An 11,563-nucleotide genomic window follows, 5' to 3' on the forward strand; every position below is an offset into this window, starting at 1 on the left:
ACCAACTCCCGGAGTTCACTCAGACTCACGTCCATCGAGTCAGTGATGCCATCCAGCCATCTCATCCTCTGTCGTCCCCTTCTCTTCCTGCCCCCAATCCCTCCCAGCATCAGAGTCTTTTCCAATGAGTCAACTCTTCGCATGAGGTGGCCAAAGTACTGGAGTTTCAGCTTTAGCGTCATTCCTTCCAAAGAAATCCCAGGGCTGATCTCCTTCAGGATGGACTGGTTGGATCTCCTTGCAGTCCAAGGGACTCTCAGGAGTCTTCTCCAACACCACAGTTCAAAAGCATCAATTCTTCGGCGCTCAGCCTTCTTCACAGTCCAACTCTCACATCCATACATGACCACTGGAAAAACCATAGCCTTGACTAGACGAACCTTTGTTGGCAAAGTAATGTCTCTGCTTTTGAATATGCTATCTAGTTTGGTCATAACTTTCCTTCCAAGGAGTAAGCGTCTTTTAATTTCATGGCTGCAGTCACCATCTGTAGTGATTTTGGAGCCCAGAAAAATAAAGTCTGACACTGTTTCCACTGTTTCCCCATCTATTTCCCATTAAGTGGTGGGACCGGATGCCATGATCTTCGTTTTCTGAATGTTGAGCTTTAAGCCAACTTTTTCACTCTCCACTTTCACTTTCATCAAGAGGCTTTTGAGTTCCTCTTCACTTTCTGCCATAAGGGTGGTGCTCCTACTGCTAGGTATATCCTTATAACCTTAAAAAAGAAAAATTTAAGCTGATTTCTTTCTCACTCAGAATGTACTCCCTGACCTTGTAGAATTTCCAATGTAAACACCCAGAGAAACCCTCCTAATGAGAACCATCAACAGGTCGGGCTAGATGTTTGTGGTCCTTATGCTAGCCCTGGGGGAAATGATCTGCCTTCAGGGTACTAAGGTTTTGTTTTCGCAAGTAATTAAGATATTCCCCCACTTGATAGAATCAATCAGATTTCTCATGTGGAAGAGGAAATGGTCAGACTAGCTGATATCTAAGATTCCTTTCAGCTTGAACGGAACCATAACTCAGTGATCACATGCTGGGCGTGTGACATAGTTAAGACATTCACATCTAGAAGTGACCAAGGGATGCGTCTCACATCTGTCCTGGAATGAAAGTTCCTCGGGGAGGGCTGTATGCTGCAGGCGTGTTAATGAATTGATCTGTTCTCAAAATCTGTGTTTATTGTGCACAAATTCTGTGTGCCTGGTTTGGGGTTAGGTGCCGGGAAGACTGCTGACCCAAGCCCCCGGCTCATCAGAGGGCTGGCAGCTCTTCTTGAGAAAGGGAGGTGCCCAGAGGTGGGCCAGGCCAGGCTGGACAGCCTGGTGGCTCTCAGAGGGGCTGGCAGAAGGAGGGGTTCTGCAGCAGGACCAGCAGCATCTGCCCCTCATGGGCCCTCCTCCATGGTCCCTCCTGCCCCGAGGCTTGTCTCGTTACCCACAGGCAGCCTGAAATGCCTCCTGCCTCACCCGCTCGCTTCCCTTGCTTCATCTTTCAATCTGGAGGATTTACAAAGATTTATGCCATTAAGAGCAAGATCTCAGCAACATGCCGCATGGGGAAAACATGTTTTTCTCCTTCCCCTGGACGTGTTACCATGTAAGCTCTTCTGGGCAGGGACCCATTTTATGTGTCATCTTCTCCGGGTGAAGCTTCCTTCCCTCTGAGGGCCGAGGTTTCAGAGATTTGGGCCCATCATTTGACCCAGGGTCAGCATTAATTCACACCAGCTCTTGGCTGGTGGTGAGCTGCCGGCATTTTACAGTGAGGCACAAGGACCTGAATCCTATCTCATTAGTCATTCAGTCGTGTCTGACTCTGTACGACCCCATGGACTGTAGCCCTCCAGGCTCCTCAACCACGGGATTCTCCGGGCAAGAGAGCTGAGCGGGTAGCTGTTCCCTTCCCCAGGGGATCTTCCTGACCCAGAGATCAAATCCGGGTCTCCTGCATTGCAGGCAGATTCTTTACCATCTGAGCCACCAGGGAAGCCTGGTGGTGGTTTAGTCGCTAAGTTGTGTCCAACTCTTGGACTCTTGTGACGCCACTGACCGACCCTCAAGGAAACAAAAGGTCATCTATTATGGAGGGCCAAGCACTCTTGGCCGAGGAATGACAGGGTTGAAATGAGCTTATTGTCCTCACAGCCCAGACGCCGAGGCTTCAGATTCTTCTGGGTGCTAGAGGTTTAACACAGGACAGGTGGGCGAGGAGGCTGTCCAGGCCATGTGCCCCTCACACCCGCCCACCTATCTGCTGGGCTTGACGCGTGGGTGGTCGGTTCATGAGGAATCCAGACTGCCCTACGGGCAGGGACGTGCCCATAAGGCCATCTGGGGCCTGTGGCTGGAAGGAGACACGGGGAGTTTTCCCCAGCTTGGCTTCGGTGACTTGGGGGAGCTTCTGAGCCCTTTCCTTTCTCCTGCCGGCCTTCCCCCTCAGTTGTGGGCCCCCTGTCAGAGTCTGTTGAGGAGACCCAAGTTCCCCGCTTAGCTCTCCATGTTGAAAGAGCTTCTAGATAAAGTAGAGGATGGGGAGGGGCTGTGGTCCTGACGGCTTCTGCGCAAGTGTTGGGAGCGGGCAGCGGGGGTTGGGGAGTGGAAGGGGGGGAAAGGATGGGAGGGGGGCAGAGCAGTCGTAGAGGGGCAGTGGGCGGGACGCCCAGGCGCACCGCCTAGTAAGCTTGTTTTCTTTTCTTCTTTATTTTTTTTCGTGGTCATTTTGTGCTTCATGTGAGATCTTAGTTCCCTGCCCTGGGATGGAACCCATGCCCCCTGCAGGGGAAGTGTAGAGTCTTAACCACTGGAGCACCAGGGACGTGCCCCTGTGAGCTTTCACAGATGGAGTTTCTGGCTCTTGGTCGGGGTGATCCCAAGAGGAGGGACCCTGAGGCCTGCATCCCGTCGTCCAGTTACTTTGCTTCATCAAAGCATCGTCACCGCCCCCTCCACCACCAAGTAGATCTTTTCTGTGTTTGTAGTGAATTCGGCTAAACAGTCATCTGAAGCTCACTGCACATCCCAGGCCTCAGTACTCCTGGATAACATCTGGGTGAGATCGGACAGTTCCCCGAACGTGTGCGTATTTCCTCTCGTTCTCCTTGGATTGGATCCTCACGCCTCCTGCGCGTGGTGGGCAGGATGGGCATCGCTCACCCCGGTTTAGAGCTGACAGGTTAAAGGCCCCGGTCTCCTGTCATGATAGAACTCCACAGATATCACCGGTCCCCCAGACACTTCACTCTTCATCGAGTGGTGTCTGTGAAGTGAGGGGATCGCCAGTGTGCACTTCCGTGCGTGTGCCCGCACGCAGAGGGAACATCCAGCTTTTACAGAGAACGGTGACAAGCCCAGGTTGTCATGGATGCAGCCTGGAGACAGAGGAGCGAGAGGAGCCTAGGGCCCACTGAGAGGCCGTGAGCCTCGCCATTGCTCCAGAGGGTCATCGCGCGGCACAGGGAGCCAGGGCATTTCTCTCATTCCTTAAGGGAGCAGCTGGCCCATGCCTCCTCCCACCCCTGCAAACCCGCAGATTTAATCTGGGGTGTAGACAGGAGCGCTGCGTAGCTGAGTGCAATTGCTCTCTATCTTTCGAATCTTTCTTAGCTCGGCCCTGATGACCAAGAAGCTTGCAAAGGGAACAGGACTCCGTTTCACACCTGCTAAATTTCTGACCAGCCAAAGAAAACATTACCAACGAGCAAACAGATAGCACCAGCAGCCATTACCAACAATTCAGGGTAAGCAGACTGGTGGCATTTGGTTGACTGGGAATAGTTACGGATTGAAATAAAACAGCGAATTAGGTAGGATAAGTAAATCATCTTACGTTACTTTTCTCTCTGTGGCCATTTTATTAGGTGTAATTTGGATGCTGCCAACGTATGCTCACTAACTATTTCCATGTGCTCACATGAAATTTGAACTCATAAATGTTATGGCCATAGAAATTTCCAATTTGTTTCAATTACTGTGTTACATTTCCTTTTTAATGTTATGTGAATTTTTGGATGGAAATAAAAACATAGCCATAATTCTACTACTTGAGGGCAGAAAAGAGATGTTTTCTGCTATCTCTCTCATAAACTAAATATTCATGTAACACATGTTCTGCTTCTCAACAACATCAGAGACTAAGATTCACCATGGGCCACTTGCAGAGAAAGTCTGGGACGTCCTGTGAGCTGGCAGGAGGAAGGTGCTGGCCTGTCGACCATGGCTCCAGGCGGATCCCTGTGGGTCTTGACTGAGACAAATGCTCCTTCTAGATTCAGATGTGCATTTTCAGGAACTGAAGCGAGCATCTCTAAGACCCAGGGCAGAAAGTATTTTCATTTGGATCTGCTTCTCATGTATCATCTCAAGAACCAAGGAATCCATCTTCCTACAGGTGGATATCACATCCTTACTCTTGTCTGGAAAATCCCACGGACGGAGGAGCCTGGTGGGCTGCCGTCTGTGGGGTCGCACAGAGTTGGACATGACTGAAGCGACGCAGCAGCAGCAGCAGCAAACACCCACAAGGCAGGGAACGAGTCGAAACTGCAACAGGCAATTGAAACTCGTTGCTTAAAAAATTGTAGGGGAGGGGTGTTCAGGGCCTGAAGGATCAGCTTGTGTGAAAGAACGGATGGGTGTTAACATGCACAAAAGGACTAATTGAAATGGAATGAAGATATCAGCTGCAGGTGTAGGACCATACAACATCTTTTAACACCTGGGACAACTTGGATTAGAAAATCAGCACGCTGCTGACTGGTCTTCACATTCAGCACTCAGTTTCCAAAGTGAAATATTTCAGTGTGCAAACAAAAAGTTCTTGAAGGTAAAACTCATTCACGATTCCAAGGCTTCGTTGATGAAGGCAGACTTGCTCTCCCAACCTTTCAATCGAATCATTTCCTCTGGGAGAACACAGCTAGAATCATCTAGTAAAAGAAAATGAGAGAAGTTGTCTTTAATGCTAATGCACATTTTAAATGAAATGTTTAGTAATCAGTACCCTTTTAATGAGAAATGTCGATTAGTAGGGATGTTCATATATGCCCTTTTATAGGAGACAAGGCAGGGACTTCACTGATGGTCCAGTGGTTAAGACTCTGCTTCTGCTGCAGGGGACAGGGGTTTGATCCTTGGTCAGGAAACTAAGATCCCGCATGCCGTAGGGTGTGACCTAGGGGGAAAAAAAGACAAAGCAAATAATCACAAAGCTTTTTGTTTGTTTGTTTTTTACTGAACAAAGCAAAATAAACAGCAACTAACATTCACTGACTCCCTATTATGTCCCTGGGTACTTTATTTTACAAGAGCCGCGTGGTAGATTTTGTATCCACTTCACATATGAGGACCCTGAGGCTGAGTGGCTGAGAACTTAGCTTGGCAAGTCTCAGAGAGAGTAACAAGCAAGACTATCTGGTTTCAAAGCCACATTTCTTGTGCTCAGCTCTGCCTCTGTGAAGTATTTACTCAGAAAATTCTCCTGCAGGGTCCCTCCAGGCTCCATAAACGTTTAACTCCATCATCTGTATTTTCTACAAGCACACCTATGCATGTGTATTCACATATATACGCTTTCTATCTATCTATCAGAGTAGATCTGAGTCTTTCTAGGGGCATTTTCTTAATGGAGACGTCAAATTCTTCGGTTCTGAAACTGGATTTTGTCAGTTAAGTGTTATCTGGGGCAATGACTCCTGCTAACCAAACCGACTAAGGAAACGAGTATTGCTTTGCCAATTACATGTGAGCAGAAGCGATAAACTCACCACGCTTCCTCCTGGCCGTGGCGGTGGCTGTGGCGCATGTGCTGCATGGAGCCTGTCAGTCTGTGTTCCAGAGACTATGCTGAGCCCATCTGCGCTGGGCAGTAGTAAACAAAAAGTAAATGTTGCTCATCGTGTCCGACTCTGCGACCCCATGGACTGTAGCCTACCAGGGTCCTCTGTCCATGGGATTTTCCAGGCAAGAATACTGGAGTGGGTTGCCACTTCCTTCTCCAGGAGATCTTCCCAACCCAGGGATCGAACCCAGGTCTCCCACGTTGTAGGCAGATGCTTCACCATCTGAGCCACCGGGAAAGTCCCTGGGCAGTAGAGGGAGAGGGAATAAGCTTGCGGTTTATCAACAGAGGTGGCGGCCATGCTTGCTGTGCATATAGCCCAGCCTCTCCTGACTGATAAAACGGACTGGCCAGTTCCTCTTATACAGCAATGGCTAAAATCCAGTTCCAGTGAATGAGAGGTGCGCTTGAGCCCAAATAAGGTTTTTAAGGTAACCTCCATGAAAATCTCAGTGACCTGCAATCCAACGAATCAACATGCAACTAATTTTTGCACTTAGCCCTCTCTTCCGTGTGCTGGTCCAAATCACTTTCATTTTTGCATCATTGCAACCATCTCCTTGTGCTTCTCCTAAGCCTGCCTTCATCACCCAACCCCTTTCTCTAACCCAGTCCTGGGGTGTACCCTTTACAAAACTGAATTCTTACTGTTTTCCAAACTGATGCTTTAGTTAACAATATATGGGAACCATCTTTCTATATTGGTGAAATTATTAGTGACTTCGCACTGAAGGAATGTGGCTTGAGCATCTGAACCCAGGGTCTTTCCTTCTGGTGGGCTGTTCCTACACCAGAGAGAAGGCAGGTGTGACTTGGTTCACAGAGAGTTAGAGCAGAAGGACCAGAGTCTCTGCAAGGAACACTTCCCTCAGGCCTCGGTGCCCTGATGGACGGCAGGCACCCTCCCCATAGCCGAGTCCCCTGTGCTTCTGCTGTATCTAATGCTTGCTTAACCAGAAAGGGTGTTCTGGTTAACTGATATTTCACAGTACACTCTATTTTCTATTAAGATCATACTTGCATTTCTAAGAAACTTTGGCTTATCAAAAAACTGAGTTAAAAAATAATTGCTTTAATAGTTGAAAAGAATAGCTAGAAACTTTTACAGGCACCAGGATTGTTTTTTATTGCAGGATTTTCAATAATAAAGGTATTTCACAGATATATTTTCTTATTGGAAACATAAAACCATGAGCTATTTAATCAAAGCTGACAAAAGCAATTCTACATATCACCAAGGAATGCCTATATGGCATACAAGATGGAACATAAAATCCATGCATTTATACATCAGCAAAATAAATCACAGCTGATTTATTTATACCGATTACCAGCGGTAAGGACAGGGGCATGGTGGTGCCGGTCTAGGGCCCCTTAAGCCAAGGGTGTCTGTGACCCCAGTCAGCTTTTTCTCCTCCTCCTGTGGTGCCAGTTTCTGTAGTCATCATGTCAAAAACAAGCATGATAGGTGCAGTTCTAATCATGTGCCCATAATTATTGTTTTATTTCTTTTAAGAAGTCTCTATGTATCTGGCTGTGTTGGGTCTCAGCCGTGGTACTGGGCTTCTCCAGTCACGGAGTGTAGGCTGAGCTTCCTGGTGGCATGTGGGATCTCAGTTCTTCGACCAGGATTGAACCCGCCTCCCCTGTCCTGGAAGGTGGGTTCTTAACCACTGGATCACCAGGGAAGTCCTTTGCTTATTCACGCTGATGGAGACATGTGCTTGTAGGAGTTAGGTCTGTATAATACAGTCACTACCACTTTGGCAAATCAACCAAAAAGCCAAGCGAAAGAAGCAAATGAACTAAAAGAACGTGTCTGTGCCCTTTCTTACGTGGAGGACCAGTCTTTATTTCAGAGGCGGTCCCTCGAAGAGCAGGCTGCAGGGAAGGACGTGCCCTGGATTCACTGAGTCTCGTGACTCGTGGTTCTCATGGCTGTGCGTTGTCCACAGGGGAGGGGGACCTGCCACTTGTTAGAGCAGAATGCTTGCCAGAGGGCATCCTTTCGTTTGGAGGTGCTCCTAAACGGATGCGTTCGAATCTGCGAACCACGTGATGCCCAGTGTCTCATCTGGGAGTGAGTGAGGGCTGGAGGAGAGGGAGGGGCGCCAGGGGAGGAAGACTGAGTGAAGAGAAGTAACTGAAACAGACCCATGCCCCCCGAACTACAGCACGAGAGAAAAATGCCCCCAAGGCGGTAGGAACTTCTTCTTTGAGGGAATAGCCGAAGTGTAGTGTCAGATAAAACACCAAGAGAAAAACGTGGCGTTTCCTCAGGAGAGAAAATTTTCCAAAAAGTCCCATAGAATGTGCAAAAGAAAGTTTATTTTTGGCCAAAACGCAAGAGACAACTTTGGCCCGTGGCAGATCTTGGCATGTTAGAGAGGGTCCCCTCATCCTGAGGGCGCTAGTGGTAAAGCGCCTGCCTGCCAGGAGACACGGAAGACATGGGTTCAATCCCTGGGTCGGGAAGGTGACCTGGAGACGGAAATGGGAACCCACTCCAGTATTCTTGCCTGGAGAATCCCCATGGACAGGGGAACCTGGCAGGCCACAGTCCATGGGGGTCACAGAGAGTCAGGCACAACCGAGCGACTAACACACTCGTTCTGAGGAGCTGTGAGAAGCCTCCCGGGCTGATCAGTTGCCACGGCAACCATTAATCTCATGGCTGAAGTTCTGAGTGATTTGGGATGAAGAATGTTCCCTTGAACACAGCCTACCCCCGACCTGTCTCCCCCCACACAGCTCCACCCTGGCTGCCCAGCGCCTCCCGTGGCTCTCAGGCTACGGCTGCTGCAAACGTCCAGAGGAATTCCGGCCCAGGCGGTCCGGCTTGTTGTCAGGAGGCTCTCACAGTCAGCTCGGCAGGTCCGAGGCAAGTCAGTGTGCGTGCTGGCACGGCGCGGCTCACCTGTTGTGTGGCCAAGTCACGGGGTTGCTGCTTGTCCTCTTTGGGCCCAGGCCAGGCAGCGTTTGTTCAAGTGAAAATTCAGGCCCTGTGTGTGCAGCGTGGCTGTCTCAATAGAAACGGGAAAACAGATTCCGGGAGAAGAAAAGAACGAGGGAGTGGGTGGCGGGGGCGAGCCAGCAGCTGTGTTGTAAGGTGTCTTAGTCAAGGACGGTTCGGTGGCAAGAAACAAGAAGCGACTCAGCCCGGGTGAAGAAGGGCTTGTTGGACCGTGTCAGGGTCCGGAAGCCGGCAGGGACGGCAGGCTGACGTCATGGGAGCTGGGAAGTCCTCCTCGCAGCCTCACACCCTTGCCTCCGCCCTCTCATCTCCGAGGCATGCCTGCTTCATTCCTCTCCCCGTAGACCAAGTCTTTGCAAGGCCTCGCTGCCATCACGGGGCCCGATGTGGGCTGGGGGCACCGTGGTACCTGGGGTGGGGGGCTCTGACTCAGTGTGGCCCCTCCGGCAGAGCCCCAGCACTCAGCAACAGGTCTGCTTCGAGAGGATCTGCAGGCAGCATCTGCCACTGGTCTCATCATCATCTCTGGCCAGAGGGAGAGTTCAGAGCGTGGTTTCTCCTCTCTGGCCGAGTGGGTGGGGGAAGGTTCTCAGAGAAAGAGGTAGACCTGGGGGGAGAAACAGGAGGTGGAGGAAGTGACAGACACTTGCAGAATGAAGGCTTGTCCTGGGCACTGGCAAACCCGGATGGGTTGGAATGGCCACTGCACATAATCAACAGCGTTGCTGGGCCCGACCTTCCTGCCTGGGTGCCAATGCCGCGATGGGGGCACAGGCTGTCTTATGGGTTCTAGAGCGGACAGGGAGGTGGTGAATCAGGAGGGGCTGGAGGGCTGCCAAGCAGGTAGAGGAGCTGGGTCCCTGAAGGTCCTGGTGAGAACCGAGACCAGGAGTCTGGGGGAGATGGCCCTCAGAGAGGCTGCAGTCGGGGGTGAGGTGTGGGCTCTGGGTGGGTGTGGGTGGTGTCTGGGTGGAGGCCACGCTGAGTGTGCTGGAGATGCCTTCATAAGTGTTACATTTGTGGGTGGTGTGAGGGGCTGAAATTCATGCGGGGAAGCCCTAGCCCCCAGGACCTCAGAATGTGTCTGTACTTGGAGGAGGTGGAGTCTTTAAAGAAGTTGTTTAGGTAAAAGGAGGTCATGAAGCTGGGCCCTAGTCCAACGGGACTGGTTTCCTTATACGAAGTGGGGCTCAGGACCCAGACACACACTGAAGGAAGACCGTGTGAGGGCTCAGGGAGGAGGCGGCGTCTGTAAGCGGAGGAGAGAGGCCTCCGAAGGAACCAGCTGTGCTGGCGCCTTGATCTTGGCCTTTCAGCCTCCAGAACTGGGCAGATACACTTCTTCTATTTACCCCGGTCTGGGCTCCTCAGTTATGGCAGCCTGAGCAGACGAACACAGATGGCGTATGGGGGAGAGGGTCATTTATTGGCCTAGAAGCAGTGCTGGGGTTTAAAGAGAAGGCCAATCACACCCATCTTTGCAGCGAATCATGGGTGTGTGTGTGTGTGTGTGCTCAGTCGTGTCCAACTCTTTGCAACACCATGGACTACAGCCCGCCAGGCTCTTCTGTCCATGGGATTCTCCAGGCAAGAATACTGGAGTGGGTTGCCATTTCCTCCTCCAGGGGATCGCCCCAACCCAGGAAGCAAACCCATGTCTTCTGCACTGGGAGGCAGATTCTTGACCACTGAGCCACCAGAGAAGCCCCCGTGATTAGGCAGAATTCTTAGTAAAAGCCACTTGTCAATATGTATAGAAAATTGTAGAAGTACTCATATTTGTTGACTCAGTAAGATTCTGATTATAACTGTATGGCTCAGTCTCGGACCAAGTCTAACCCACGATACTGAATTTCCCCACTAGAGGTGGGTATTTGAGATGAAGCCACAGCGGGCATTGAGGAGAAGCTATTGGTTGTAGAAACAGCGAGGTGTTAAGGCAAGTAGAAATGGATAATCTAGAAAATGTTCCTTGCCATATGGCAAGAACTGTGGGCTTTGCTTTTCTTTGATGTAGAATGAAACAAGCAAAAAAACCCCAGAAGACCAATTGTCAGTTAAGTATTAGTGTACCCAGAGCTAAGACCAAATTATTCCCTATCATATTTTATAATATTTTACCAACTCGCTTTTGCGTGTCTCAAGATTGTTTTTCTTTTAAAATACTCTAGTAAGCATTTAGCTAACACTTAAAATTAAATCACATTAATAATTTATATTCAGTATAATATATTACAGGGCTTCAGTTACATTGTAATCTTTTGACCAAAGTGCTTTACCGTGCTCGACTTCTGGATGAATGCCTGGTGACCTGGCGTTTGCATTATTGCTTTTATTATGTTAACACTCATAACCTGGGTTTTATGGTACAGCAGTTTCGAAGAACAGTGGAGCCTATAGTGAGCACAATAATGATATGGAAACCTTTCCCAATTTAGGAATAGGACTGAATATAAAATATAAATCCTGACTTTCTGAACCACCACGATCGGTTTGTGTCTGTGTGGCTCTGATAAGGCTTGTGGCATGTGTTTGCTTTTAGATTTTATTTGATGGGCAAGTGGGAATGCTTTGAGACTAAGTGGTTGTGGATAAAGCTCTGAGCTGCAGATGTCACACACCTGCCAGCCTTGAGTGGCCCTTTCTTTCTCGAGCGGCTGTGATGTCCCTTTGCCTTCTTCTAGCGTGACTCCTCTTTCCGGCATGCTCTCGAGCCATGAGTCATTTCGGCAGGGCGTCCCTCTC

General features: G+C 49.7%; 1 long non-coding RNA gene across 2 annotated transcripts; it reads right to left on the reverse strand.

Annotated features, from left to right (window-relative positions):
• Positions 1–3,835: 3,835 nt before the first annotated feature.
• LOC147347805 (uncharacterized) lies at positions 3,836–9,056 on the reverse strand. 2 transcript variants are annotated; one of them, XR_015152805.1, is made up of 2 exons: positions 8,762–9,056; positions 3,836–4,933 (listed from the first exon to the last, which is right to left on the reverse strand). It is a non-coding gene; the product is annotated as an uncharacterized LOC147347805 (long non-coding RNA). The 2 variants fall into 2 exon arrangements; XR_015152806.1 differs by lacking the exon at positions 3,836–4,933 and adding an exon at positions 6,945–7,935 and having other exon boundaries at positions 8,762–9,024.
• Positions 9,057–11,563: the final 2,507 nt, after the last annotated feature.

The sequence above is a fragment of the Bos grunniens genome, chromosome 23 (assembly GCF_055505025.1).
Source record: "Bos grunniens cultivar Pamir isolate PY7600 chromosome 23, Bosgru_T2T1.0, whole genome shotgun sequence".
Lineage (NCBI taxonomy): Eukaryota > Metazoa > Chordata > Mammalia > Artiodactyla > Bovidae > Bos > Bos grunniens.